At 39.0% G+C, this 27,499-nt stretch overlaps 1 non-coding gene across 1 annotated transcript; it reads left to right on the top strand.

Annotated features, from left to right (window-relative positions):
* Positions 1 to 16,106: 16,106 nt before the first annotated feature.
* On the top strand, positions 16,107 to 16,212 carry LOC123619969 (U6 spliceosomal RNA). The gene has a single exon (XR_006728650.1). It is a non-coding gene; the product is annotated as a U6 spliceosomal RNA (small nuclear RNA).
* The last annotated feature ends 11,287 nt before the right edge of the window (positions 16,213 to 27,499 follow it).

Genomic DNA, 27,499 nt, shown 5'->3' with positions numbered 1-27,499 from the left:
TTGGTGATATCATTTGATCTTTACACATAACATCCTTACGATAACTTGTCAACAGTTGGGCTAGTCTGTGCTTGTCGGTGCGCCCTAATTGAAAATCCTCCTATGGCACATTTCAAAGGAAACAAGTCTGTTGATGATTGACTAACATCCCAACAGGTAAAACAGACAAAAGGTATCAGTTTATTCCAATGTTGTGGTTCACTGATGATGAATTTTCTCAGCATCTGCTTGGGTGTTTGATTGAACTATCCATCAGCCCATCTGTTTCTAGCTGATAGGGAGTTTCCTGCAAAGGAGTAAACCTGAAAAGCTTGCACTACTTCATTTAACAGGGTAGAGACAGAATTAAAGCCCCGAGTTGCTGAATTTTCTCGGAGCAAGCCCAGTGATTGATCTCCAACGTTAGCTGATTGACTGGCATTCCTTGTGCAGGTCTCGGTGCTTACATGACTCCTGTAGACTCCGGCCACAGTTGGGCTGGTTAGATGAAAGACGCAATCAAGAGGCAGTAACGAGCTAACAGGCTGCCACGCTGTCTTGGTCAGGACGTGTGTTATGTGAGGGGAAATTGCCTCTCTGAGCCTCTGCTTCTTTACCTCTAAGGGTGCTTTCTCAGAGCAGGCTATACAGTGCATTGCATCATAGGCTTCCAATAGTTTTGTTTCATTTCTCACATTTTAGTCTTCCCTAATCCACTTGTAACATTTTTGTAACACAATTAGATTGTTTTCACTCTCTTCGGAAAATTTAAATACCCAGTTTTAAATCTATAAGTTCTCTTCATTTCCCACTAAGTGTTTTATGTTGGGCAAATTAATGAGTATCTTGAAGTTTCAATTAATTTACATACAAAATGATGGTAATTATAATTGATTCACAGAATTGTAAGGATTAAATGAGATAGTCCAGATGAATTTATCTCAGGAAAACAAGTTTGATTTAACATTGAAATATCAACCAATGTGCTCCAATGCAATGACGAAATAAAGAGAAATATGTGTGAATCTCTAAGATGCTGAAAAATACATTTGATAAATTTTAACAACTACTCATGGAGGAAACACACACACACACAGACACACACAAAGAACTATTGGGGTTTCTTTCTCAGTCTGTAAAGAGGAATCTATAAAATAACCCAAAGCTCATATTTTGCATGTTACTTGATAGTGAAATAGTAAACATTCCTCACTCTCCTGCCAAAAAAATTGGATAGAAGGTAAGGTTACTGTTCTCTCCAAGTTATGATTACAGTAGAGATCCTAGCAATCATAATACAGGAGAAAATGAAATAAAAGTCCTAAAAACTGGAAAAGAAAAAGTAAACTCTGCCTTTATTTAGAGATGACACAGTTGTCTATATATAGAAAATCTTATTGATTCTGTTAAAAATATTCTGGATGTAATAAATGAACTTGAAAATTATTCATAATAAACAAATTTGTAGAAATTTGTTGATAGTTCTTAGCATCAACCAAGTGGAAAATTAAATATTAAACAATTACAGTAGTAACACAACTGTAAAATAATTAGGAATACATTTTTGGAAGTCCTGTGATACATATGTACTAAACGTTACAGAACAGTGGTGAAAAAAATTATAAAAGGCATAAAAAATCATCTACATTAATTAGAAGGAAAACAACCTTTTAATTTTCCCCAATTTTTGTCTATAAAATTTCAGCAGTTTTTGGAGCAACTGACAAGAGAAGTGGAAGGACCTCACATAGTCAACATTATCTTGATTAAAAAAAAGTCATACTATCTGATTTCAAACAATTCCTATAAGCTTGTAGTAGCAAGACAGTGCAGGTTGGTGGAAATTCTCAGTTGAATATATGTAAGTCACAACAATGAAGTAACAAATTTTACTTGGATTTAGCTACATTAAGCTTTCAGTATTAAGCATGATACAGCAGAATTTAAGTTTATGTTGGGCAAATTAATTAATATCTTGAAGTAGCTTAGGTTTTGGTACTTTTTTTTTTTTTTGGACATCGTATCTATTTCCTTCTGTAGTCATGGTTTGTCCCTTTGAGCAATTGGAACTCTCATGGACCCTTTGAGTTACAGTTTCATTTCCTGTAAAATGGGATAAAAAAATGGCTTAATTTGGCAAAATAATATATTAAATGGCTTAGGCAGGATTTCAGTTTGGTGGAAACCAACATCTCAATCTCAGTGACTCGATTTAACAAAAGTGCGTCTCTCGTTCACTCCACGGGATTCACACTGGTTGGCACGCATGTGGGGGTGGGAGAGGCTTCTGCTGGCTTTCGGGTGCATCACATGAGCTACATGTACAGAGACCTGTCATCCTTTACCCTGTGCTCCAGCCTGACGTGGCCCGTGCGATGGCTGCTTCTAGGCTACTGGCCCGAGCTGAGCACGTGGCTCAAACTGGAAGGGGGCTGGGATGTGTAGGCGCTGCGTGCCTGGAGGGAGAATGAACCAAGTGTGAGGAACGCAGATAATTCCTGCCCTAAAGATTATGCGAAATAATGCAGAAATAAAGCTTCAGCACTTTGCCTGTCCCAGAGAAGAAGGGCTACTTATTTACTTTTAATTCAGAATTTTGTAAATTGTAGTAGTAGCCTTCATTCTTTTTAAGACATTTTAGGCACTGAAAGGCAGAACGGTGTAGGCAAAATTTTGGATTCAAAAGTAGATCTGGGTTGTAGTCACGGGTGTGTAATGACATATTTTTGACTCTGGAAAAGTTGCATAATGTCCTTGTGCCATATTTTAATTAATTAGATTTTATTAAACATTCTTCTACAAAGTTTCTTCCAGTTTGAAATTATCTGAAGATTATCCTTGACTATGTATCTTTATAGACTGACCAGACCTAACCATTTTGTAGTCCAAGGTTCAGCAAGTGAATTTTGTTCTTTATCTTCTGGAGACAGTATCACACTTAACCATTTAAATCTTGGTCAAAAATGTATGGAGAAAATATTAAAACATTATTCAGATAGTTATGAACATCAGAATCTGTGAGAGAATGATGGATTTTTAAAGTGGTCATTGTTAGCTGGAAGGCACTCATTGCACATTTATAATTAAAAAAGAAAAAAAGAGGTTCAAGTTATCCCAAAAGATTTAAAATATTCTTTCCGACAAATAAAAAAGGTAACTTTTTTCTTAATCTTGCTTCAAGCCATGTTCCCTGCTAACTTAAAAACTCAAATTCAGTGGATTGTCTATTTTTGCCGTTAGGCAAGGAATGGTATTCAGAGCACAATCCAGATAAAAGAGAGGCCATCTTCCTTTCTGAAGCACTTATGCTGCTGACCTTCAGTCTAGAAATTTCTCTAGGGAGAATCTTTCAGGAAGAAACCATTGTCCAGTAGAAGGCAAGTTAAAGTCAAGATCTCTTTTCATCTTGATTAGGTTTGGCCCTTACTTATAAGATGGGAGAAATTATTTAATATTTTAAGTCTTCATGGCAGACCAAATTGGATGGATCCTTGAATCATACGTAGGGAATGAGAAGTGATATTGGGATGAGAAAATTCATATTCAATATTAACTATGCTATTTTGTTTATGTTTGGTGTCCAGCCTGTGTTTAAAGTCTCTTAGTCTGTTTCCACAGCAAGAAAAACAGCTTAATAAAGTTCCTCTATTGTTTAAGATATTAGAATGGAAGGTCATGATATAATCTATAAACCATCGCACAATTTAGGATTTTATTTTTCCTTCTTGCACTCAATGTAGCGTCTGGTACAAAATACGTAACCAGTGCGTGGTGTCTGAGTAAATGGACATAGAAGAAGCGGTGGGAATGCGGTGGGGAGCACGTTATGAATCTGAAGTTAACTGTAGAGTCAGGGCTTATTCTGAATTCAAGCCCCCTCTCTGGAAAACCTGCCTTACCACACCAGGGGCTGTTCCTACTAAAATTTACATGAGATAATTTTGTTTGTGCTCAGTGATGTTCCCAATAAAGCAGCTGGATAATGTTTAAAGTGATTACTTGGATTTTTAAATGCATAAATTTAGCCCAAGTCCAGGCACATTTAACCTTCTACAGAATTGTGTTCAGGTTAAAACTTACACTGATATTTCCATTATGTCCCTTAAGTGATATGTAAACACAGGCTGTATTCTGCTTATTCAGAGCATTAAACTATCTTTAAGTCATTTGTCAGTTTATGTTGGAGTGGAAGAAAAAAAGGATGGAGAATAAAATAAAAATTGATAGAACATGTGGAAGAAAACAGTTCATGTGAGTAAGATTTTTTTTGCCTGATTTTCACTCTTGCTTCCCTAGTGACTTGATTAATGTCAGGCACGTAGAAGTGGCCCAGTTAATTTTGATGATTAAACACATTAAAGATGAGAAAAAGAATTGGTTAGAAGAGTATGGGGGGGAAAAAAGGATTGTGAGGAGGAAGAAAATAAAGAAAGAAAAAAAAAAAAACCTGAAGAGCAGAGCTAGGTGAGGCAGCCAGCGGGGTACTGAGAGAAAAACATGGGGGGAGAAGTTCAGACATTCCTCTGTGGCCCAGAAGGAAAAAGGGAGAATGAATGGACTTGCCACCTGAAAACTCTTGGTGATCGTTGAACGAATCAAGTCAAAGATCCAAAGAAGGAAGGGTTTATTATTACTCGCAGCAAGTGTGGCGAACACCAGGAACCCTTGCCAAAGCTATGTCTCCCTGAACAGCAAAACTGGGGACGTTCTAGTCTAAAGGTACATGGATATTCATGAAGGGGCTTGGGCAGTCAACAGAGTCCAAGATGTAGTTGATTCAAGTCACGAAGGTCAGGAAAGGCCAACATCATCGTCCCTTTGGTTCCAGTTGGTCTGGTAATGGAGAGCTTCCACTGATCCCGAGCACTGAAACAGAGCTGGAAGCCCTTACAACCGATATTTGCTATTCTTACTTCTCTTGCCTGGTAACAGGCAATGTTTCTGCACTCTTTTATTCCCTTAAGATCACTGATGACTGAGACCCGTTCAAGGGCATGCAGTGTGGCCAGGCACAGGTCACAAAATGGCTTACGCCAAAAATGGCATCTTGTCTGTCAAGAAAGCCATGCCTGGTTCTCCTTCTGTGGGGACCCCCTACCCTTTCTGCTTACCCATTCTGACTTCATTAATACTGTCACATCTGACACCTTCCAGGGATAGAGCCGACTGCCTCAGGAGGTGAAGAGTTCTCAAGTCACCTGAAGCGTGTGACGATGTTAGGTGTGTGTCGTAGAAGGGACTCAGGGACCACGTCGGTGCCCCTGAATTTGAGGGTGATTGGAGAGTCAGAGCTGCCTCTCAATTCAGTTTCCCAACATAAAGCAAATTAATAAAATGATATAAAAATCTTTACATGATAAACTTCAAAAATTCTGGGGAAGAAGGACTTGGAAGATACACAGTGCGCTGTGAAAGAATCAGAGGAAAATGAAGGCTGGTCTCAGTTATAGGTTCCTTTTTCACTGATCTATCCGGGAGAAGATGAAGGAGATCAGAGAGTGAAATAGAAGGACAAATGCCCTCCAAGGTCTCCATGCAGGGTTTTGCCCTCCTCTGGCTTGTTGGCGCCAAATTGAGGCATTTGAAAGAAAGCTTTAGGCAGATCCTTGTCACAAATAATATTTTGATTGCACTTAATTCTTCCGATACTATATCACTTCCCCTATTATTTGGTAAACTACATGGGTTATTTGAAAATCACATATTTTATATCACAGAATAACAATAAATGATAAGAATACTCATTTTGTGATAAAGAGATTAAGTACATTGGTGACTGTCTTCAAGAATCTAAATATTCAACCTAAAGGCATTTTTATGTAGCTTTATCACTTTCAAAGATGAAAAAATGAAATATTAATCAAACTTTCAGCATCCTCTTTTATTACAGTTTTAAAAATATAGCCACACTGCTGCCCTTGCCTAAAGGAAGTATATTAATAAGAGAAACCTGCTTCAATTATAAATCGAGAAGCAAATATTCTGCACTGTGAAACTCGATGCAATTTTAGATTTGGGAAAGAAACATAGCTTAAAATTTACATATTAATTAGCATACAAAACATAGATGCCACCGGGGTGATGGCTTTTTGCTAGGAAGTAACTTTGAATGTCAATGAAAAATAAATAATATACCCAAATAAAAGCTTCAAAATGATATACCTATGAGGATATATAAAGAGACTGTAGCACAAAATATTACAAATTAAGATTTTTTTTGAAATTAGGAGAATTTTTTGTACCTAGATATAAGTTTAATGGAGCAATAGAAATATAATAAAAATGACAAGTACAGAAAAAGTCCATTCTCAATGTATTTCATCGTATGAAAGAAAATATAAGTCTTTTTGTTTTCAGTATTGTCCTTGCCGCAGCTCAGAAGCCCTGTATCTTTACTAGGGAGGAAAAAAATGGGAAAATTTCACAGGAACATAGTCTATATTTAGGTAACATCATCTTCAGTTTTAAGCCGAGTCTGTGTTTTTGCATGATCTAGTCGCCTTTCTTCTCTATGACATGGTCATAAAAGTAGTCGCTTCCTTCTGTCACCAGAGAGTGTGATCTTGTGTCTCCACAGAAAGGAGTCAGAGAGAAGACATGGAGGTCAAGAAAGCAAAGTGAGGGTTTATTAAGTGACAGTGCACGATCCGAGGGGGAGCAGGCAGACTCAGGTGAATAGCTGCCCTGAGTTTCTTTGACGAGCTGGTTAAATGGGGTGTGAAAATGAACGGGTGGCATATTCACTGAGGAGAGAGGGGTTGGGGTTGTATTTCCTGATTCTCATCTCAGCTCCATCTTCGAGGGGAGGAGGGATTTTTGTCCTTATTTAGTCTGGATCAGAAGTGTCCTGGCGTCGGTACGTGATGAGTGCTTCTTGTCCGCAAGGCTAGTTTTATAACAATGAAGGCATGATGAGCAAAAGGTTACATTTGGGCCCCAGAGATTCCCACCTTCCTTTGTCTGCCTCTCGGACCCCTGTCACCCCCAAATTTGTGATCTGTTATTAGTCCAGAGGTTCTTGCTTTTCCTTGTTGGCCCAAGAACCCCCATTGTCCACAAGATGTATGGTTTCCCACCATTTGGCCCACGCCCCCCTTTCTCTGCTCATATCCCGCCATTCGCCTGCTCTAACAATGCCTTCTCTATCGTCTCTGCCTCTCAGGCTATGGGTTTTCGCTTGGGCCGTGCGAGACAGTGAGGCACACAAACGTAAGCTGTGCTTTCAGAAACCTGAGGATATACCCTGTATGTGATCTACATGATAGCTACCCATTTCTCTCTCTATATTCAAAGTCCACAAAGACTAAAAGCCACAGCCAGGAAGTAAGAAGGAAGTCGAGGCCAGTGGGGTGTACTGTCTGTGAGAGCGATCTCGAAGAAGAGCAGGGTCTGCAGGCATCTTGGCTGCAGTGGATTCTGGAAATGGAAAATTTCTGTTTTATCTTCCCAGTGAGTTTCTCGTAGAATCAGGAAATTGCATAGGAGAGGGTCTGGAAGTTCAGCAGATCAACCTATAGGTTAGACGAACACCTGCTAAACAGAAGGAAGCTGGTAAAGTTCCCTGGAGAGTAATTTTTCTTGAGGTTTTGAGGGATTTTTGTTCACTGCCCAAGTGAAAAGGTAGCAGAGCCATAGCCAGCCCCATGCTCTTTCCTTTCATGGAAGGATTAGTACAGAAGAGAAAAATCAGTGTTTACTCCAACGGGATAAATGTTTCTGCAGAATAGAAAGACCATAATTAGCTCAGACAACCCTAAAGAAGAGAATACCTCCGAATATCTCGGAAGAATGATTAACTCTGGGAGACAGAAGACACATTCACACGTGGTTTAACATTCTTAACTGGATGCAACCAACACACAGACTCTGGAAGAGAAAGATGAGCAGCATGAAGACAAAACAGGAAGAGACGAAAAGGAACATAGCGTAAAAATGTCAGGAATAGTTGAGGTGAAAGGAAACGGGTGAGATTAAAACATCTTAAAGGAAATAAAATTACAATAAAAAATTAGGAGGTAGTCTTGAAGTCTTTTGATGGAAACGAATAGCAAATGCCATGTGCAAGATAACTTGTAAATCTCTCTCTGCTCTATCTGAAGATAAAGATGATTGCAGTGATATTAAAACATAAAAAATGACAGAGATGGAGATCCTGCCCAGATTGTTTCAGATTCTGTGCTATAGCCAGGAAGTATAAAAGTGAACAAGAAAGAACAGTTTCCAAATATTTATATATGTATAATTATATACAACTGAATCACTAAGCTATACACCAGAAATTAACACAACATTGTCAACGAACTGTACTTCAATTTTCTTTTTAAAAAAGAACAGATTTCGTTTTTGCTATCACAAGGTAATATTGTTTTATTTATGACTACAGGACAAGTAAGTTTACTATAAAAGATTCAACAATATATAAAAATGTAAATGTCATCCATGACATTTTCAGCTTGAGAGAATGATTTTGTTTTTACATTCTGGTCTACAAAGATAAACGGGTGATTATGATATATAGATAAATACGTTAGCAGATCAGTGTAAATATGGGATGAATGTGAATATTTGTCGTATTTTGACCCATTCAGCTCCCTTCCTCTATTGGGGAAAATCTTATTTGGAGTCATATGTCTCCAAGATAAATACTTGAACTTAACTTTGCATCCTCCATAATACCTAGAGCATGGGGCTATGACTAGGAATCCTGCAAGATGTTCATATGGACGCCTTCAGATTAGAAGTAAATAATGGAGTCATCTGGTTTTAACGTCCAGTGGTATGAGACCAGCCCTTCCAATGAAAGTAACTAGGGAAGCTTAACCATGTATCTCTGTGCTTGAGGGACTCCCAGAGCTACGAACATGATAAACAGTTAGGAGAAGTGGAGAATTGTTAGAGTGGTAAAGCCTGGAACTGGGGAGTGTATTTTGCCTGATTCCTAAAGAAGTAGGTTGAAAACCTGAAATTGTTGAGAACGACAGAGAAAGAGAGGTGAAAATTGCACTTCAGTGTAGTCGGTAGGCAGGCAGTCCCCTAAAGATGCCCATGCCTGACCTATGGGACCTGTGTATATGGTACTAATATGGCTCAGTGGATTTTGAAAATATGATTAAGGATCTCAAAATGGGGAGATTATCCAGGATTATCCACACTGGCTAAATTTAAGGTGGGTGTTCTCAAATCCATTGATTTTGTTTTTTAAATAAATACTTCAACATAAACTTAAGTAGATTAATGTTCACTAATAGTCACCCTACTCTTTGTCTGTTGTTAAATTAGCTTTTTCACATGTATTAACACTCACTCATCTCTCCTCTCTTTGTGTGTAATATATTGACTGGTCTTAACAAATATTTGATTATTTTAGTGGTCCTTTTCTCTATTTGAATTCATTAATCTATTTTTTCTTTATCATTTATCTCTGAATATCTTAGCTTATTTTATTGTTCTTTCTCGAGTACCCACAATCAAGTGTTAAGTTTAATGTTGATTTATGTCTTCCTTAATATTGGAAGCCTTTAGAGCATTTTTTTCCTGTGGAAACAATGGGTCTACATGCTGTGCTTTTAAAATCAGTGATCACCAGGAATTAATTGTAATGTAAAGTGTAGTCTCTTCGACCCTAGAGTTGTTTAGAATTTTTTAAAAATAAATTTGTTCTTTAATTTCTTTCTTTTTATTCTTATTAATTTGGCAAAAGTTACTGAGATTGTTTACAGCTCTTGGCACAATTTTATAAACAATTTTTGATTTAAAAACCAATCAGGTGTCATGAACTTAAAAACCAATCAAATTTTATGTTGAAATGAAATCTGCGTACTATTATAATGCTTATAAAATTAGTCATCCCACCCACAAGTCACAGAATATTAGACTTACATGACAGCACTCAATATAACTCATGATAATGCTTTTTAATGAAGATTAACAGCTTAGAAAGTTTTTCATGTGAAGATAGTAATATGCAGATCAAATTTACAAACAAATTCGTATACTTGGTCTATATCTGAGATTTCCCATCCTAAGGCTTGCTGTCGCTGCAGTAAATAATTAAACTCATTTTCTAAAGTTACAAACAACATGCATCGTTGTGAAGTTAAAATTAATTTGTTGAGAAGAGACACCCCTTGCAAAACTCTTGAGTAAGCAAGTAGTCAGTGCTTCACTCTGCCGTGGGCCCTGACTGTTCTAATTCACTCCCACACAACCCGCATCCAAGGGAACGTCCCCAAAGATGTTACGGAATTTTTGTGTTGAGTCTCCGGCTTTAGCACTTCATCAAGGATGTCTTCTGTAAGTCTTCTGGAAAGCATTTCACGGAGCAGGTGTTTCTCTTCTGACCCATTGCCTGAATGGCCTAAACTGTTTCATTCATTCTATGGAAATTGGAATGCTTTGTCTGTGGCAGGTGCTTGGCTAGACATTGAGAACATACATGTGAGGGACCATAGAGCTGTCTCCTGCCAGCGAGTGGCTAACAGCTCGGGGCAGCACATAAAATAATAGTTGATTATTCAAGAAAATGCAAAGCTGGGACCATCACAGCTGACTAAAAGGGAGATAGACCTTGCTGTGAAGCGTAAAGGAAATGTACCTAAGCTAGTCAGGGAAGACTTGGAATGCATTCCATCCTGCTACAGTGTTTTGCATGTGAAATCTTATCTACCTAAAATGAACTCCCCCTTACATTTATAAGGTTAAGTCCTCCTCATCCTTTAGAACTTAACTCAATCATCTCTTCCTGTCAGAGCACCACATCTTCTTAATACGACAGAGTCTGCCTCCCACATCCCCTGACTGATGACTCAGCACCCAGGTACAAGGCTCACGTGACCACGCAGGGCGGGCTGTGTCCTCCTCCCATGGCGGTGACCGTATGTGACTCACAAAATACACTTTTGTGGGTTCAGCTGCCCGCCGTTGGGTGTTGTGTGATTTATGGGCATCCCCGTAAATCTGGAGGCGGGGCTTCCTCCCTCACCAATGTGTGATTAAACTCCTGCTACAAACCTTTCCCTCTTGAAACTGAAAATCAGTTTTCCCAATTTTATGGTTTGGTGGAATTGTTAGTAGCAAGAGTCGGTTCCAGTTTTGACTGTGCTGTGTGACTAACGTATTGTGTGATCTTAACACCCATTACATCCCTCCTCTTTTTCTTAGCGGATCCATCTGTTTCAATTGTAACCATAATAACAAAGAAAAATTAACATTTTTATGGAATTTTACAGTTGGCAAAGTACTGGCGCACACATAATTTTACATAATTTTTACAAGAACTCTTTAAAGGAGCTTCAGTTATCCTCATTTTTGTCTCCCAGCAAGTACATGGTGATGCCAGGACATTAGCCGGTGTCTCTGGACTCCCGATCCAGTAATCTTTTCAACCTCATCCTGGCTTCCGCTGTTGGGGAAATCTGCCAAGGAACAGGCTGCAGATAGACGCTGTCTTCTTTAAAATTTTATCTGGATTGGTCCAGTTACACTGTGTCCCTAAACTCTAACGTGTTACCTTATTTTTTATTGTAATTGCAAAAATTAAACTTATTTTTGCCAGATGGGAATCAGAATAAATGAACTAAGATGTGGCTAAATGTCCTCTGTGAATGGCAGGAGAGCGATTATGACATTCTGCCAGGGAGGAGGGACTTCCTTCAGGATACGTGAGGGTGACCGCCGTCACTGAGATGCAGGCAGAAACCAGGATCGTGGTTTTTATGCTTCTTCTCAGAAGAAATTTCTTACCTTGAATCAACTCTAAACATTGGCGGGGTGGACACGAGGTGATGGCAGCGGGTGTCATTTTCCAACGCAGAGTCTGATCTGAGAGGTGGTAAGAGACGGTGTTTAGACATCCATACAGTGGTATCTGGCATCATAGAAAGACTAACTTCACAGTCTGTTTTATACAAAGTTAATTCTATCAGAGACTAGCTCCATTCTGGGGAAATAATTAATTGTAAACTATATAAAAATTGTAAGAGTCTCAAACGAAGTGCTTAGGGTAGACTGGCGCCCCTGGGGAAGAAATCCAGGCCAGGGAAAGCAGGTAAGGTACGGCAGGTGGTCACAGACACCAGCTTTCTACCTGCGATGGGGGCAGAATCCAGCTTTTAACCTCCAAAGGTAGGGACGTAATTACGAATGCACCTGTTAAGGAAATTCAGTGACAGGCTAGTCAGAAAGTCAGTGAACAAACATTTTCCTCTCACAATATAAATTGCATTATCAGTGTTCCCTGCATGAACCAGATCGGCCCTGAGTCGGGGGGTTACAGCAAGTCTACAGGATAATTGTATGAATCCTTTAGGATCCTTGTTCATTGATATTACACTTTTTGTCTTGACTTAGGGACAAAACTAATAATATTTTACTGGGCAGTGTCTTAGTGGAACTTTGTTTGAATGAGGTTGGACACGTAAATAACTGGTGATAATTGTAAATATCATGGGTGAGATTTAAATAAACAAGGGTTTAAAACATCTTCTGTGACCCATATAATCGAAGTTTCAGCAACGTTAGAAGAATTTTTGTCTTGCCTGTATTGTTCAACAGTCGCCAAGAAAAACTCACAAAGGCTAACATTTCTCTACTAAGACATTAAGACTACGTGATTTGGCTGAGTCGTCCCCAGGGCATGTCCACAATTCTCTTGAAAACTCAGGGCTCAGGAGGGTCATTCCCTTTGTTTCAGGAGGAAGAAAAGTTACTTTTATATTTTTAGCCACATTTCTATCTCATAGAGGGACGTACGTGGAGGCAGTTTCATTTTCTTTATACACATACACACAAATAAATACATACACATATATATGCACATATAAAACATTCTATATATAAATTTTTATGTATAAATTACATATGTAAATTTTATAGACATATATATATAGAGAGAGAGTAATGTCTCCCTCAGAACAGAGGGACAAAGCAACACAGTTTCTCAATTCAATTATTTATCAAATTTAATGATTATTTCTTTGCCTTCTGTGGCAAAGATGCCCTTCAGTCTGCATTTTGCTTGAAAGCATTGGAATTTTCTTGAAACTCTCCACAGAATACTTTTGATCAGTTCTCTTAGACGTGAACTGATTTTGCCCTTCTGCAGCTAGCCCCTTCTGTGTTTATAGACAGATCATTTGTTCTGAGCATCCTCTCCCCAGGCGTGTGGGATACCATCTTGTTCTTCCAAATCAGCATTTGCAAAGAAAAGCTACAGCAGGCTTTCCCTGCAGTTCTCAATGTTCATTCCCCAGAATTCGGCTGATTGAAAAATGTAGCACCTTCCCTGTTTGAAAAGACGTTCCGCTGGCATGCGGTACACTTTCTCTCCCACAAGGTAGGATAAAAGAATTGCTATGAAACAAAGTAAGGTCTGATATCCACAGCAGCAAAATAATCATGGTTTCTGGTGGGATTTGCACACGTGGAATTTGGCAGAAAATGTCCCAGGAAGAGTCACATGACATTTATGCAGAAGGGAAGGGAGAGAGATTTCTTGGGAGAAATATTATTTGATAGTAACAGAAGTTTCGAGTTTGAAAACTTGCAGCATGGTTTCCCGATCTTCATTTTCATAGTAAAGACATTTCTTCACTTAACCAATATATATTAAGTTTTCCCCATTTGCCAAGCCATCTTCTTAATACCAGGACATAGAGCAGTGAACATAACATGCAAAAAATATCTGTCTTTGTGAAAATTTTTAAAAAATCAATAATTAATTTAAAGATAAATAAGAATAGGAAAAGACAGCTCGCTGGGAAGTTTAAACATCCTCATTCTAGAAATTGACTTTTTAAATTTCTGAGTGAATTCCCTTGCAGACAATTATTACTAAGCCCACCCATGTGCATGGAGAACAGAAAAGCCATTCCAAATCTATTAAAGCGAAAGACATTTTATAATATGAAAGCCAGAACTCTGCCTCTGAAGGGTACTTGTTAATTGAGATGTTGACAGATTTGTCAGTTCTCTCTGCCTACTGACTTCTCTCAGAAAACATCTCAGAGTAATTGAGAAGAAGCAGACATCGCATGACACAATCCTGTTGGTTCCTCTGTCTTCACCGAAACCTACTTCTGTCTGTGGACACGGAAAAACTCATCAGAAATTTGAGAAAATAAGGTCAATACAAAAGACTAGGGTTGAAAAATCAGAGAGAGTGTTGGTAGACCCTGGAAACCCTGAGACCAGGTTAGCAAGGCTGTGGCATCTGAAATTTTAAGAAGTTTGTCTCTAAAGCAGTTTGAATAGGGGTTACTTCTCTCACTGCCTACATACAATTTGTTGCCTAATGTATTCTGTTGACTTCTGAAAGGCTTAATTTGAAATATGGAAGTCCACTCAAGAGTGCCAATGACTTGCGTTGTATAAAGTTGTGGATGGTAAGAAAGTTAGAGAACTAGCATTGAGGGAGCAATCACAACCACATTGTCTGTTATAAAGTATGCAAATGTCGACTGAGATAAATGCGCAGCCTGAAAGCTGAGAGTTATGTTTTATTTGGCGGGAGGACTCGAGCCGGGATGACAGCCTCTCAGGTGGCCCTGAGGGACTGCTCCCAAGAGGTAGGGGAGGGGCTGGAGCTTTACAGCAAAGACCAGGTAGTTGGAACATTAAAAGATTGCTTGTTATCTAAAGAAAACCAGGCATCTCAAGTTAAAGAGTTTAGTGCTTTTCTATGTATGGGAGGAAGCAAGCATTTGGGCTCATCGAATTCATTCCTTTGACAAGCACCGAGCTGTCTAGGATCAGCGTCCCGTCCTTTCTTGCTCTGAGTGCCCTCAAGGGGCACCACTGTGAGTGGCTGCAGAGGCCGGGCCGCGGGCTGGTCCTCACTGGGGGGTGGGGCAGCCACTGATGGCTTAATGGCTTCAGCATTCTCTGTTTACTGATGTGGTTCGCAGTTATTTTTGTTCATGGAGGATTTCTCGTTCACACAAATCTTGCAGTGAAGCTTGCTTTGAGGCTGGTCAGTGGGAGCGTACCTGCTGGATGAGAGTTGTGCATTTTGACAACAGATCAGCAGCAGAACCAGGATTATCCAGAAAGCTTTCCAAGTCTGCCCGTGCGTCCACAGCGGGCTGATTGTGGCCATTGCAGCTCTCTCCAGTCTGCCCATGTTGAAGCTGACCACCTGTGTGGAAACAGTTCAAAGCTTAAAAAGCACATCAATGGCCGAATTCTGATTTGTTGATTGCATACAGATGAGAATTAATCTTTAAAGGCCAGACAGAGTATCTTGGATATACACAAGAGAAAATCTATCCTGGGGAAAATCTCCATATTGCCAACAAGTTTAACATTCATTTTAAATCTAATGTTATAGGCTTACCAAACAAAATTTGCAGTTGGATTTCGATTAGATTGTGTTATGTATGGAAAATGGTTAATATCTTGTGTTTCTTGACTTTCAGTTCAGCTTCTAAATTTTTTAGATGATTTCCCGAATGTATTTCAAAATCTCAGTTTTGGAGAGGAGTTAGTAGAATATGAATATCACAAACAGTATGTCTTTGTGTTGCCTTCAACCATTATGTTGTTATTACATTTTAGGATAGAATGCACTTCATTTTATAAAAAATATTCATTGTGCCATTTTACAAAAGTTGCATTTCTTTTTCCTCATTGTTATCTTTTGGGTGGATCTATTGATTTACATATGGCATTACTCTTACACAAAATTTTCTGTCACAATTCTTGTTTAGGTATAAATGACATATATATATATATATTTTCAAATTAGCACCTTTTTCTCTTAGCAAGGAACAGAAAATGCACATAGAGGTATAGACAGCATCATTCACGGGTTCAGATATCTCTCTATCTTGAAAAGTCACTGAAAGCACTAAAGACATCTCTCATCTCTGTTCGGCAATTTATAATATAGATCGTATCTGCATTCATAAGGGAAGGATGATACAGTAGAATTGAGCGGTCACTCAAAACTTATTTACTTAGAAAATGTGCTGGGAACACAGCAATGAAAAAAAAAATTAAAGACAAAAATTTGATAGAGTTTGTATCCCAGTAGAAAAATACAAACATTCAATCAAATATGTGATCACGATAAATGTTATAGACAAAATAAATTAAGAAAGAAGATAAGTTTAGTCAAAGGTGGGGGTGTTGCTGGCTTCTACATCTACATGTGCTAAAATTGGAACAATACGGAGAAGATTAGCATGGCCCCTGGGCAAGAATGACATGCAAATTTGTGAAGGGTCCCATATTTTTAATCTTATGGTTACCAGGGAAAGGGGGTGGGAAGGGATACATTTGGGGGTTTTGAGATTTTCAAATGTTAACCACTAGATATAAAAATACATAAAAAACAAATTTCTTCTCTATAGCTTAGGGAACTATATTTAATATCTTGTAATAATGTTTAACGAAAAAGAATATATGTATGAATGTGTATGACTGGGACATTATGCTGTATGCCAGAAACTGACACATTGTAACTGACTGTACTTCCGTTAGAAAAAAAAAAATGGGGACAATGGCGGTTAAGATACAGTTTCCAGAAAAGGGCTCACTGGGATCTGGGATTTTGACTTCTGTGAATGGTAAGATTGAGCGGTCGATGGCGTGAGGATCAGGACCATCTCAGGCGGGAAGACTCACAAGTCCAAAGGCCCTGAGGTGGGAGGAGTTCGGAACGTGTGGAGAACCAGAAACGGCATCGAGATGATCAAGAAGGAATGAGCCAGGAGAGGGTAGTAAGAGCCGAGATCAGAGACGTCACTGCACTTGATCAGAAGGCTTTGTTTCAACATCGCTGTAATTGAGCAATCAGCATACCTTTGTTGAATTATATTATGTTCCTATTACCTTCATACTATAGTTTTTAAATTAATTGATTATACTTCTGGGTGTGGTTAGAATTGCATATTCTGATTTCAGTTGGAGATGGATGTGAATGCCCCAAGTTTCTTTTTGTAGTTGCATTCTCTAAAGAACTGATTTAATTGCAATGAGCATAAACTTCAATGGTGAGCTTACCTATCAAAAAAAAAAAAGACACGTTTTGGCTTTTTTCCAGTGTTTTGAGGGGAACATTTGCATGTAGTAAGAAACTCAATGTCATTTAAAAAAATTTTTTTTTCACATTTCTTCAGTGATATTCAGCAATAATTTACTGTCTATCAAAAGGAACTGTTCTGTTCTGGCCTCCACAATACTTCCTTGGATTCACAATCTCTTCAGGAGAACTGATTTATTCATGCATCAGATAATTCTTATAGCGGGGATTTTTTTAGGCAATCAGGTTATAGCAATAAAGAAATTTATTTTCTAAAGGGAGAATTAAAGACTAAACAAATAGTATCTGTTCAGGCAAAAACAAAACAAGTTAAGTGTCTTTGTTAGCACAGTTCAGCATGGGGAGCGACCTGGAAAGAGAAAGACTGGTTCATGACGTTTTCCAAGGGATGATGGCGTTTAAGGAGATACGTGAAATACGGGAAGGAGCTCATCACATGGAGAGCTAGCGGAGCAGCACTGAGATCAAATATTAAGGCTGTGAAGATGGAGCCGTTCCCTGCAGGTGTTTCAATAACCCCTATTCTTTGAGTGATGAGGGTGAGGGAGCTTGGAAGTCCGCCCTTTAAAGTGGGCCATTGGCTACCCTGAGCTGGTTTTGTCCCCAGATTCCTATAGGCCACCATCAGTCTTCCGTACAAGCTCATATTTAGGCAGGGACTCATTTTCAGTGGTAATCACCCTCCTTCTCAAAAATCCTCAGGCTGAAGCGCAGCTGTCTGTCCTCCCCCCAAAAAGAAGAAGAGCCTCCATACGTCTCAGTATCTCACACCCACAGTCCTTCACTCTCCTCTAAGCAGTGGCTCTGCCCAAAAGAGCCGGACCATCATCAGATGAGTCAGATTTACCCGGCCAACTACTTTCAGCTGTTTCATACGTCCCTTAAACATAATTTACATTTAAAATTCTTCAGGACCAGTATGTGTAGCCCCCTTCACCCCTTCCTCAAGCACTACCAAGTGAGCACTATTCTCAGACACATCTTGCGAGTTGTTGCTGGTATTCAGTTACCCAAAGCCAAGATCTACTTGTGTGTGTGTGTGTGTGTGTGTGTATTTAATTTCTTGTAATTCATTTCCTTAATTATTTTATTCTGTTTTGTATTTCAGTATTTGGACAGGGTGATTAATCCATAGTTATAATCTCAAGACCACTCTTAAGATGCCCAAACTGAGTGCCAGATGTACATCAAAAGATAAACGCTCTAATGTGAAATATTGATAAGAATGCTGAATAAGACCTAAGAACAAAGTCTAGTGGAATACCTCCAGAAGACGCCCCAGGTTGAAGCTTCTTTGCTTACAAAAAGAACCTGTGTGCTTTTAAAAGATAGCTCATGGGCTTTTTTTTTTTTTTTTTTTTTTTTTTTTTTTGCCTTTCGCTTGATAGAGAATTTCAACTACAAAGGACAAAACTAGAATTAGTATTAGATTCGGGCATGCAAAAGGACCTATTATTATAAAGAAGAAAGTTGTTTCTTTATCCTATCTTGGCAAAGCAGAAGCAATGCTCTGTGAAAAACAAGAACTTTCATCGTTTGCGCAAAATAGTGCAGGATTGTATTATAGGTGCTTTATCACCCCAACTAGTTTATAAGCAACTGGAGGGGAAAAGATATGCTTGTTTTCGAAGCCCGTCTCGCCTTCCACTGCTAGTCCCAAATATCTAACGAAATAGGCACATGAACACATGCTGTTTTAGTTGAAGTGGGGGGAAAAAAAAGAGGACTGAATTTCTTTTAAAATATAAAATCCCATTATGCCCTTATTTGTCTATTCTTTTCATAAGATCCAGGCTTCCCAGTCTTGCTATCTGCAAAATAGTGAAAGCAGGTTATTCGGGACTCGACCAGATGGACCTGTGTGGATGAGCACTTCCTCCCTCCAACGTGCATTTCAGTGATAATTTTTGTTCTGAGTAGTAAGCACATCCCTGCATTAGACTCTGAAATCTCTTGTATATCATCAAAAGAATGTCAAGTGTCTGCCTGTGTTTGAGTACATGGTAACTTCCCATTAAATAGCCAGTTGATTGGTAAAGCAGTCGATGTCCTGCCAATTTCAAGAACAATGAGTGGATAGTCACAATCTTTGTGATCCTTCTGGAATCAGCTTTGTAGGGGACCTTATGGGACTTCAGGGGTCTTCTAATGGCTAACACTCTCTCTTCCGTATATCATCCATCCTGCTTCAGGTTTATGTTATGCAATAGTAAGGCAGTTATGTACATCACACATCTGAAAACCTTGCTTCTAGCTCATTAGACACGTAGAACGAAGCCCATAATGTTGATGGTTTAATTAAGACTCCTAAAACATGACAGTGTAATGCACCAGGCTTCGAACAACATCAAAAACAACAAAATCCTATAAATAAGCTTTCCCTCTGATTGTGACGCAATTTTTCCCTTTTACAGATTCTCACAATTATATTGTCTTACTGATGTATGTACAGCCACCCACTGAATTCATATTTCCTTTTTCTTGAGTTATACTGTATTTACCATTGCCTCGCTTCATACCAGGACTGCGTTTAATTTTTATTCCATCTATGCTGGATATTCTGATAGGAGAACAAGGAGAATGGAGTTAGTGAATATTTTCTGAGACAGTTGAGAGCATCCAGATCCTTCTATAAACAGGTTTAGTGATCCTGTGCGGATGTTACATGTCACTAGGTGTGAAGATATCAAATAAAGATAGTAAGGGAGAGGAGACAGAGGGCGTTCAGGTCCAAGTCACTTCATAAGTGACATATTTGATGGCACTTAAAGGTAGATCTTAAAGCATAAACACAAAACAGAAATAGACTCACAGACATAGAATACAAACTTGTGGTTGCCAAGGGGGCGGAGGGTGGGAAGAGATAGACGGGATTTCAAAATTGTAGAATAGATAAACGAGATTGTACTGTACAGCGCAGGGAAATATATACAAGATCTTATGGTAGCTCACAGAGAAAAAATTGTGACAATGAATATATATATGTTCATATATAACTGAAAAATTGTGCCGTACACTGGAATTTGAAACAACATTGTAAAATGATTATAAATCAATAAAAAATGTTACAAAAGTGAAAAAAGAAGGTAGACCTTTAGGTAATGACCTTTTTCACATGCCCACATCACTAAGTCTGAACACCTAAAGATTATAGTTACAACACTTCGTAGGCTTCTGTGTAAGTAGTAACATTTTGTCTCATGCTCTCTCTATGAATAACAATTTCATTTACAACCTAGAATGTATACCATATTTGATTGACTTTAACATAAATACGTTTAATAGCAGAAGTACACAAAAAACAAATGAGAAAGCTGTGTGTAGATTCGAACTAGAAAGAAACTGTTATTTGTAAATGATTCAACCAGGAGCGAAAAATAAACCATGCGGGATTTTGATCTCTGTAACACATTATTTTTGGACTAAAAACAACAATTAGGGGATTTTTGCATTTTTTTGTATACCCACCTACCTCTGTGATCTGCCAATGAAGGAATTAAATGGTTCACTAAGTACTGAATTCGACATCCCAGTACCGCAGAGAGCAATTCCTGCTAATTGAAATGTGATGCATTAACTGCTTGGTAAAACAAAGATATTGTTTATCTTCCTACACAAACGTGTACTGGTGAATGTGCCTAAATGCTTCTTTCGCTTTTGAATCATCAAGGAAATAACACTGAAGTACTTTTAATGTTTTCTACACTGGTAGATGAATTAAATATGTAATTACCAGTGTGTATGTGAGCTAGAGATATATATATAATACACACACACATATATACACATATGTACGTATCTTTATGTATCATATAATGCATATGTCTGTATCTACTCATCACTGTGGGTAAATATTCATACACATATATATTTATATAAGTGTGCACATATATTTACACGCATGAATGTATATTGATGGACATGGATAACGGATGGAAAGAAATGAGCTAGAACATATGGGAAATAAAACTGTTCATCTCATCCCCACAGACCCCAGCAAGCTGACCCAGGCCCCGAGTCCTCCACTCAGGGGGTCACACCCCGTGAAGTGCCCTGTATAAAGTGTTGTGAGTCCCACGCTGGCGTCTGGACCTGCCTGGATGGTAGAGGGAGCCCTTGCACAAGGCGCACATCTGGTCTCCAGAAGCACCTTTTTTCAGAACACTCTTTGTCCTCCTCGGGCGGCTGGCAGCTGCATAGAACAGTGGAGCCACCTGGGCAGGGTAATCCGGGTAGAACTGGACCCCCGTGAAGCTGTGTCTGTTCACGCAGGGCTCTCTGTAACCCTCTGCTCAACGTCTGTGCTAAACTCGATGCCTCAAGGTGCCCTGGATTCGTGCGTCTGTGGCCTTTGAGCTGGGTGGCTTGGTAAGCTGACCACACCCACTGGCCAGCCTGATATTTCTTTCCCGGGATCAGAGGGCTGTCAGAATGGTGCAAAGATGCTGATTTTGGTTGACTCTCTGTTGGGAAGATGGACAGGGATTAAATCCAGCCATGTGTCCACAGGCTGTACATGTAGCCACTTCTGGTACCTGTGTTCTCCCTGAGGCAAAAGCTGGGTTTCTTCAGTGGTCAGTTGTACACAGCAGGGTGGTAACGGAGGCCATATTTAGTGCACGCAGCAGTGTGATTGCAGGATCAATTTTTAGGACTTTCTCAGATTTTTTTTTTAGTGACAATGTATTGGTTTAGGACCAGAGAGGGAAAAGAGAAACTGATTTCTGGAAAGAAGCCCATTCTATAAGGACCAGAGAAATTCAATATGAGTGTCACCTTGGTTTGTAGTCCTAAGTTAATATGGCCAGAGATAGATGAGTAATAATGTCAGTGCAAGGGGAAGAAAGAGGCCTGAAAAAAGAAGGAAGGAGGGCTGGTGATGGGGCGGTCTTGCTTAAGGTATACGTCTGAACAGGATGGTGAAGCTAAGAAGGTAGAAGAAATTGTAACATTTAACAGTAACGTTTAAAGAAGAACTCGGTTTAGCATCTCTGTTTCTGATCACTTTCCTATTAAAATCTGTCAACACCTTAAGGATTTAATGAACATTTATTTCCCTTTGTATGTGTTTTGGGGAGAGACACTTGAAATGGCAGCCAGAAAATGTACCTTTCCATTTGCACCAAAATCAGATTTTATTAGAGAAACCCAGATGAAAGCGTTTCCCATCGCATCTCCGCACACTTCTTGTGAAGCTTGATCAGTGGATCTTAAAAACATCGAGCCACACTCGTTCAGTCTCTAATGATCACTAGTTAGGTCATTACTGTCATTATTTTTTTCCTTTTACCAAAATAAAAGGTTTACTTGAAAGTTATGTTTGAATCATTAAAATCTTGGAACGCTAAGGCAAGAGATATCCAGACGGGGCAGCAACATTCTGCAGACTCTTCTTGAGTCTTCTAAAAGAAAAAATCATCTGATTTCACTCTGTTGGGTGTCTCCTGGGGCGACGGCTCTCCCAACAACCCATGTGTGCTTTACAAGAACGGCCTCTGCCCACTTTTCCACTCAGTCCCTCATTTTCAGACCAGCAGACCAGCAAGGGGAACACTTGACATAAATGAACTCCTGAGACGTGGGGTCCCAGTACGGGCTGATGCGCTGCCTCTTCCTGAGCCTGACGCCCTGGCGTTCGGAGGCGCCGCCACAGACCTGCAGTGGTGGACAGAGATGGGCAACGGTGACTTCACGACCTAATTCATTCCCCAATGAGAAGCTTGAGAAAACACTCAACGTTTCTACCCCGGCTTCCAACCCCATAACTGGTTGATATCATAGGGTCACTGCCTTGTTTAGATTTCTTTCCTGCAATGAATTTACTTGCTATGAATTCAACAGGCTGCAGTCTGTCTCCTCTGATTTTACTCAGCCGGAGAGAAGAAAATGAAGAAAGTGTTTCTATACAGATGGCAGAACAAAAGACGCTGATCTTTGAGACTGAATATAGATTTTGTGACCTCACAGAGCTCAGTGGCAAACTTGGTATCATTTGGCAAAAAAGGAAACGTTTGAAAAGAAGTATAATTCCCCACAAATGTGTAAATATATGTACAGCAACATATATCTTTATAGAGAAATGTATTACACGCTTCTCATTTTACATTTAACTTACCCCACCAGCAAAGGCAGCCACTACATTCTCTCTCTGTCTCTCTCTCTCTCACTCACACACACACACACACACACACACACACACACACACACGCAACACAGAGGTGTTTTAGCTCCTACTGCGACTCTTGCAGCCGGCCACGTGGGAAGACGCAAGCGGAAAACAAAATCGATTTATGATATGAGAGGTGAATGAATCCAGAAGACCGGATCATCTCTTTAAATGCGGTTTGTCTTATATTCAACATTTGACACTTGGAAACAAACGCAGGGCAAACCCAACATTGTACTTGGTGTTACATCAGGAAACACAAGAAAAGACTTAATCCAACATAGTGAGCAGACCCGAAGACTATGCCACTCTCAGTAAAAAAAAAAAAAAAAAAGAAAAAAAAATTGCTGGGTTCTTAAACCAGTGGAAATCTTCAAGGACCCAATGGCTTTAAATATATATTCAAATAAAATTTTTGTTATAGAGGTGTTTGAAATTTACACAGAAGTTGCAAAAATGCTGCAGAGTTCCTGTATACCTCCCAGCTAGATCCTCCTGTCAATAACGTCTTATCTTACTGTGGTACGTTTGGCACCATTAATGACCCTAGAGTGACACGTTATTATTAACTGCAGTTCATACTTTTTATAGATTGACTTAGATTCCACGTAATGTTCTTTTTTTGGTCCACAGTCAAACCCCAAAATAGTGCATCCCATTTAGTTGTTCTTGCTCATCAGGCTCCTCAGGCTCCTCGAACTTGCCTTTGCTCGTCATAATATTGACAGTTTTAAAGAATGTTGGTGAAGCATTTTGTAGGGAGCTCCTCTCACGGAATTTGTCTAATATTTTTCTTGGGGTTACACCGAGGATATGGCTTTTTGGAAGGAAGACCACAGATGCAAAGTACTGTTTCCATCAGATCATTTCAAGGGAACATGCCAGCAACATAATTTATCGCTGTTGGTGTTGACCTCGGTCAGCTGGCTGAAGCAGTGTATTTAAGCTTTTACCACTGTAAAGTTGCTCTTTTTTTCCCTCTTTGGAAATAAGCCACAATGTGTAGCCCATATTTACAGGGTGAGTGATATTTCAGAGTTGAAAGTGGAGTATCTACATAAATTATTTGGAATTCTTCTGCACAGGAGAATTGTTCCACTGTAACCAAGCAGGACCCCATGGGGCCTTCCGGGGTCAGACCCTCCCCTGTGTCCTCTGCTGCACCTCATCTCTGAAGCACCCAGATAATAGTATCTCACGTGTATTTCCTGAGTTTTTCAGATGCTAAAAACCACCACCAAAGGGAAAAAATTAACTACTTGATGGTGGAGATCACGTGGCCCCCAGACCTTCTGGCACCTGGAGGTTGATAGCTTTGACCATCCTGTTGCCACGACACCAACCAATCAGAGAATTGAGATCATGTACCTGCAGCCCCCCTCACCCACCTCACCTCTCCTGGCCTTTAAATACATTTTGCTGAAACCTTTCTGGGAGTTCAAGGTTTTCCTGGGTATAAGCCACCCCGTCCTCCTTGCTCAGCCCTGCAATAAACCCTTCTCTGCTCCAAACCCCAATGTTTTGGCCTGTTTGGCCTCATGGTGTGTTGGACACACAAACCTGCCTTCAGAAACACCTTCTCCCCCTTTTCTTTCTTTATTCCGTGGCTTGTGGATATTTATTTTATATTTTGGTTTATAATCCAGTATTAAGTTTTTCCTGTTTTTTTGTTGTTGGTTTTGTTGGGTTTTTAAATTTTCATTTAATTTTCAGCTTTGGCCTTTGGAGCGCTGTTTCCTCCTGTACTGTGAGAAACTTCAGATTGCTCTTGTATGTTTCCCAGCCCTAGAATCAGCCATTTCTCTAAGGAGAAGTTTCCAATTTTAAACTCCTCAAAATTTTACAGTGACTGAGTGGATGTACCAATTCATACCACTTTGAAAGGAATTAGTTATATTTTCAAAAGTCTAGAAACTCTAAATTCCCCAATCCGTCATCAACTTAGACTCTTGCTACAATTTAGGAAAAGAAAAAACTGTGGATTTCCATGCATTTACTCTATTCCCTGCCTTTTCCTTCTTAACAATATTATTTTCTCATCTTCAATTATTTTTTCCTTTATTTAAGGTGTCCCCTTTTTCTTATGAAATTAAAAAAAATGTATAGAAGTTGCTTTAAAGTCTTTGTATAAATGGCATTACCAACTCTAGTTTGCTCAAATGCTCTGTCAAAGATATTGGCACAGGGCTGCAATTTTTATACTCTGGAAATGCAAATGGCTTGATTACAGGCATATTACATTTACTTTTCAAATAGGTGTCTTCTGTTTAAGCAAAATTCAGCTAGAATGTATTAGAAATCTAAGAATTACAGACAACCCTCTGTCTACCACTTTAATATTAAACACACTTATGGCAACTAGTGTACCTAAAATGTCATCTAAATTTTCCTCCCAACATGAAAAAGAATATTTTTAATAGTACACTGTAACTTCCTACAGTGTTCTATGTCAACGACAGCCTAATTTTATTTCCATGCTTACCGGGTTCTATTCAAATGAATCAACCTTATTTTACCTTTATAACAGGAGACAAGGAGAACATTATACAGAGTGGTTTAAAATTCAGAGATATACTTAAAGTCACGACGTACACAGATTTACAGATCTTCATGCCAGCCTCTTCCTTTTTATAAAAATATTTATCAAAGCTGTCAACCACCGGGAGAAAAGTGTTAGAAGTAAATGACTCCTTCCTCCCGATCACTAAAAAGTGAAAACAAAAAACAAAAAAAATCAAGGGCCATACCACCCAAAGCCATCTACAGATTTAATGTGATCTCCATCAAATCACCCAGGACATTTTTTCACAGAACTAGAACAAATAATCCTAAAATGTATATAGAATCACAAAAGACCCAGAATTGCCAAAGCAATCCTGAAGAAAAAGAATGAAGCTGGAGGAATAACCCTGCCAGACTTCAGACAATACTACAGAGCTACAGTCATCAGAACAGCACAGTATTGGTACAAAAACAGACATATGGATCAATGGAACAGAATAGAGAGCCCAGAAATGAACCCACAGACTTTTGGTCAATTAACCCTTGACAAAGGAGGCAAGAGTATACAAAGGAGGCAAGAGTATACAATGGAGTAAAGATAGTCTCTTCAGCAAATAGTGTTGGGGAAACCAATGAAGCAGCATGTAAACCAATGAAGTTAGAACATTCCCTCACACCATATACAAAAATAAACTCAAAATGGTGTAAAGACTTAAACATAAGACAAGACACTATAAACCTCTTAGAAGGAAACAGAGGCAAAACATTATCTGACATAAATCTTAGCAATGTCTCCTCCTAGAACAGTCTATCCTGGCAATAGAAATAAAAGCAAAAATTAAATGGGACCTAATTAAACTTATAAGCTTTTGCACAGCAAAGGAAACCATAAGCAAAAGAAAAGGACAAGCTATGGAGTGAGACAAAATATTTTCAAAAGATAAGACTGACAAGGGCTTAATTTCCAAAATACATAAACAGCTAGTACAACTTAATAATAATAAAAACAACCCAATCCAAAAATGGGCAGAAGACCTAAACAAACAATTCTCCAGTGAAGACATACGGCCAACAGGCACATGAAAAAATGATCAGTATTGCTAATTATCAGAGAAATACAAATCAAAACTATAATGAGGTATCACCTCATACCAGTCAGAATGGCCATCATTAAAATGTCCACAAACAATAAATGCTGGAGAGGATGTGAAGAAAAGGGAACCCTCCTACACTCTTGGTGGGAATGTAGTTTGGTGCAGTCATTGTGGAAAACAGTATGGAGATTCCTCAAAAAACTAAAGATAGATTTACCATATGGTCCAGCAATCCCACTCATAGACATATATCCAGAGGGATCTCTAATTCAAAAAAATACATGCACCCCAATGTTCATAGAAGAACTATTTACATTAGCCAAGACATGGAGACAACCTAAATGTCCATCGACAGAAGACTGGATAAAGAAGCTGTGGTATATTTATACAATGGAATACTACTCAGCCATAAAAAAGAATAAAATAATGCCATTTGTAGCAACATGGATGGACCTGGAGATTGTCATTCTAAGTTATGTAAGCAAGAAACAGAAAGAAAAATACCCTATGATATCACTCACATGTGGAATCTTAAAAAAGACAGAAATAAAGGTATTTACAAAACAGAAACAGACTCACAGACATAGAAAACAAACTGATGGTTACCAGGAGAGAAAGGTGGAGGGAAGGGATAAACTGGGAGTTTGAGATCTGCAGATACTAACTGCTATATATAAAATAGATAGGTACTTCATTCCTGAATAAAAATAAAAGATG

This window comes from Camelus bactrianus, chromosome 28 (assembly GCF_048773025.1).
Source record: "Camelus bactrianus isolate YW-2024 breed Bactrian camel chromosome 28, ASM4877302v1, whole genome shotgun sequence".
NCBI classification, from domain to species: domain Eukaryota; kingdom Metazoa; phylum Chordata; class Mammalia; order Artiodactyla; family Camelidae; genus Camelus; species Camelus bactrianus.
Note: the sequence above shows the minus strand (reverse complement) of the source record. Positions and strands in the feature narration are given on the sequence as shown.